Genomic DNA, 4,939 nt, shown 5'->3' with positions numbered 1-4,939 from the left:
ATGCTTCTGCATGAAATTCCTTACTTTCAGAATCATAACCAGGGAACTCTTTGGTACTATGAGGGAAAGACAAATTCCCAATCATATGTCCCTTCAGAGTTCCATAAACTTTATAGCTATTGATAGTTCTGAAAGGACTTGTATCCAAATAGCAGATGAAGGCACCATATAGATGATCGATGCTTTCCATGTATTCATCCCTGTTTATTTCCACTTGGCCTTCATAGATCTTGTTCATATTGCAGCTGTTGAGTAACCTGCAGACCAGCAACATGCCAGTATATAAATTGGCAAGCCAATGGTCCTACCATCTTTTCATAGTTGATGCAAAAGTTACACAGAATGCCATATTCCCTGGTATACAGGCACAAGCAATATGTCAAATGCTATCTGATCACATGAATCACATCCTGCATTTTGGCATACTGCAAGCATTTTGGCATACCAAGCATTTCTGAACATAGTAATCCATTTTACTCTCTTATTTGCTTCTAAATTTTAGTATACCTTAAAATAGGCTTTATTCTTGCCAGCTCTCATTCTTGCCAATTCTTATTCTATAGAATGCAGACCTACATCTGTGGTTGAACACAGACCTGCAAGCCCAGCAGTGTTACAGAAGGAAAACAATACTATTTTTAACCAAAATAAGTTCTTTCTGGTTCTTTCCACTGAAAAATCTTAGAAGCAATGACAACTTGACAGTAAATGCCTTTAGGACTGAGGCTCTGGTTTTTAAATATCTTTTCTCACTGAAAGGAAGCAGGTCTGGGTCAGTAAACATATCAGATGAACCTAGGAGAACTTGTATCAGAAAACAAGGAATCCAGTAAGGATTCCTGGGAGTTGGGAATGTGGCTCAAGCAGTAAGGAGTTTGTTTACCAAGTCAAAGCCTTGGGTTCAAGGACCACAAAAAAATTACTGGGATTCTTTCTTACACTCACCACTAAAGCAGCGCCCATTCTGAAGACGGCAACCGACATAGATAAAGGTTGTCAGAGCAGGAAGAAACAATGCAAAGTTTATTCTTTATAAAAAAAAATTATTGTTCTTTTTTGCCAGTGCTGTGGCTTGGACTCAGGGCCTGAGCACTGTCCCTGGCCTCTTTTTGCTCAAGGCTAGCACTCTACCTCCGGATCCACAGCGCCACTTCTGGCTTTTTCTGTTTATGTGGTACTGAGGAATCGAACCCAGAGCTTCATGCATACTAAGGAAGCACTCTACTGCCAAGCCACATTCCCAGCCCCTTATTTTTATTGCACAAAAGACAAACTGAAGAGCAGGTGAAGGCAGAGATTTGGAAAAGAGACACATGCAGGAAGAACGGACTTGAAAAGCTCCTACCGAAACTAAGGAGACAAGAAAGCGTTGTGCATGCTCTGTAAAGGCCTGAAAACCCATCAAGCTTTACTGTAAATTGACCTTCACAAGCACAAAAGTCTAGGGACTAGTTATAAATGAACACTAAAAAGCACTAAAGGAATAACTTCCCACCACACCCACACACATACACACGCATGCACACACATGCACACACATTATATACTTATTACTCACAGAAGAGATGAAAACAAAAAAGTAAATATCCTACCTTTTAAAAAATATAATTCCGGGCTGGGGATATAGCCTAGTGGCAAGAGTGCCTGCCTCGGATACACGAGGCCCTAGGTTCGATTCCCCAGCACCACATATACAGAAAATTGCCAGAAGCGGTGCTGTGGATCAAGTGGCAGAGTGCTAGCCTTGAGCGGGAAGAAGCCAGGGACAGTGCTCAGGCCCAGAGTCCAAGGCCCAGGACTGGCCAAAATATATATATATATATAATTCCAATGAGTGGTGAATAAAAGTTGCTAATTTCTGATTTTTGTTTTTTTACTAGTGCTGGAGCTTAAAGTCATTGCCTGGGCACTGTCCCTGATCTTTTGTGCTGCAGGCTAACACTCTACCGCTTGAGTCACAGCCCCACTACTTCTACCATTTTTTAAGTAGTTACTTGGAGAAATGAATCCCATGGACTTTCCTGCCCAGGCAGGTTTCAAATGGGGATCCTCATATCTCAGCCTTTTGAGTTGCTAGGATCACAGGCATGAGCCACTAGCACTTAGCAAAAGTTTCTTTTGTGGGGCAGGTCTTGGGGTTTGAACTTAAGGCTTAGGCTTTGTCCCTGAGCTTCTCTGTGCTCAAGACTAGCTCTCTTCCACTTGAGCCACAGCACCACTTCGGCTTTTTCTAGGTAGTTTATTGGAGATACGAGTCTCATGACTTTCCTCCTCAGGCTAGCTTTGAACAAGGACCCTCAGATCTCAGCCTCCTGAGTAGCTAGGATTACAAGTGTGAGCCACCAGTTCCCAGATAAAAATGTTGCTATTTTAAAAAAGAATTCTAGTTAATGAATGCAGAAATAAGATCAGCGGGGGCTGGGAGTGTGGATTAGTGGTAGAGTGCTTTCCTAGCATGCATGAAGCCCCGGGTTCTATTCCTCAGGACCATATAAACAGATAAAACTCAAAGTGGCACTGTGCCTCAAGTGGTAGAGTGCTAGCCTTGAGCAAAAGAATCTCCGGGACAGTGCCAAGGCCCTGAGCTCAAGCCCAGGATTGGCACAAAAGGAAGATTAGCATTAGAAAAATTCGTGGGTTTAAATATGATAGAACATTTTATAAGCATATATGAAAATAGCATAATGAAACCCAGCAAAATCTTTTTAAAAGGAGCAGGGTGGGGAGTTAACAAAGGATAATATAGCTCAGATAAATTTGATCAAAGAACATTATATGAATGTCTTAAATATGACAGTAATACGTCTTTATAAAATTAATTTGTGCTAATAAAAATTTTCCCAAAAAACCCACCACTCTGTCATTCCTTTATGAACTGATGGGTCTAGGCATCAATTATCAGGTAAGAAGTGAATGTGAGCTTCATAATGGGGGAGATAGGCAGAAATCAACAAACTGGGCAGCTTTAGCATCTGTGAAAATGAACTAGGTCTTCATGGTGTATCTCATCCTGTACTGAAGGAAGAATAGAGCACATTTTTTTTGAATACCCATGCCTAAAAATTGATATTACATCTAATCTAACCTCTAAATTAAACTATTGCTTCTTAGGAAATATAGGGGACAAAAGACAAGCTAAAGAATATCACAAAGAAACAACTGGCCTAATCCCATATAGGACAGTCTACAGAAAATGATTCAGTTTCTTCAACAAATTGGTGACCGAAAAGAGAGGCTATATCATTAAAGAATAGGAGAGATTAAAGAGACTTTATTAACCAAGTATAATAGATAGACATTGTTTAGCACCTGATTCGAAGAAAAGAACTGGAAAACATACATTAAAAACAATTATTAAATTTGATTATCAACTTAGAATTAAGAAATTAATGTTTTGTTTTTAGCCATTGTGAGAGTAGATGGTATAGTGGGGTTTGAACTCTGGACCTTGTGCTTGCTAAGGCAGGCATTCTATCACTTGAATGACACTGGCCACACTTTCACTGTAATTATTTTTCAGGTATGGTCTTCTGTTTTGCCTGGATCATGATACTCCTACTCACATAGGTAGAGTAACAGGCTAATTCCTCCATTCCCAGTTTTTTTGTTGTTGTTGTTGTGGTGGTGGTGGTGGTGGTGGTTGAGATGGAAATTCACTAACTTCTGGTGTGAGCTGGCCTGGAACTTTGATCATTCTAATCTGTCTCTTGAGGAGCTTGGAAACAAGCATGAGCCACTGCACTCAACCTGCTTTTAATTTTGTTTTCTGCCAGTCCTGGGGCTTGAACTCAGGGCCTGGGCACTGTCCCTGAGCTTCTTTTGCTCAAGGTTAGCACTCTCCCACTTGAGCCACAGTGCCACTTCTGGGTTTTTCTATGTATGTGTTACTGAGGAATTGAATCCAGGGCTTCATGCATGCTAGGCAAGCATTCTGCCCCTAAGTCACCTTCCCAGCCCCTGTTTTTGTTTTGGGACATGGCTTATATCAAGCTGTCCTCAAACCCATAATCCCCCTACCTCTTCCTCCTTATATGCTGGGGTTATAGGCATGTGACATCATATCTGGCCTATAAATTACTACTTTTTTTGGTTGACCTGATGATGGCATACTGGTTATGGTGTTTTTAAAACATTCTTCTTACCAGCTAACAGATAAGCAAAAAAAGCAAATTCTGTGAAATGTTCTTTAAAATCCTCTACTCAGCTGAAAAGAAAAAAAACCTTGGAGCTACTTGGGAGGCTAAGTTCTGAGGCTCATGATTTTATCCTAGATCTGATAGACAAATATGTGAGACTCTTAACTCCAATTAACCAGTATAATGGCAGAGGAGATGTGGTTCAGGAGGTAGAGCCCTATCTATGAGCAAGAAAGTTAAAGAGAGTTTGAGGCCCTGAGTTCAAGCTCCAGGACAAGCACAACAAAATAATAGTAATTGGAGACTAGATGAAATAAATAAGACTGGCAAAATGATCATTGGTGATGTATGTGATAATGCACAAGAGTTCATTGTATTATTTTACATTTGAATACTTTTACAGTAAAAACACTGGCAAAAAGAAATTTAGACTAAAAATAAGAAAACAAGAGCTCTGGATTCAATTTTAATTTGCCCTTAAGTAGCTGTGTAATCCTGGCCAGTCACTTCACTATTGCCCCTCAACTCTCTAGTAACAGAGCAATAGCTGGTTAAAATTTATTTTAACCTTATGCCCAGAATTATATGAAGTAGCTCAAAGGAAAAAAAGACCTGTACATATCTTATGTATTTCTGAAGCACTAGGGTAGGAGAAGAGAAGCAATGGAAGAGGAAAATAGGCTCTTGAAAATGTAGAATTCTATATAAAAATTATTCTGATCCCATTATGCAGCAAGAACAAATTAAGATCTTGATGGATAGTTGTATTCTAGATATTTTTCTATGAATATGACAAACATGTG

This window comes from Perognathus longimembris, chromosome 28, assembly GCF_023159225.1.
Source record: "Perognathus longimembris pacificus isolate PPM17 chromosome 28, ASM2315922v1, whole genome shotgun sequence".
In the NCBI taxonomy this organism is placed as follows: Eukaryota; Metazoa; Chordata; class Mammalia; order Rodentia; family Heteromyidae; genus Perognathus; species Perognathus longimembris.
The sequence above is the reverse complement of the archived record's forward strand: the minus strand, read 5'-3'. Positions refer to the sequence as shown.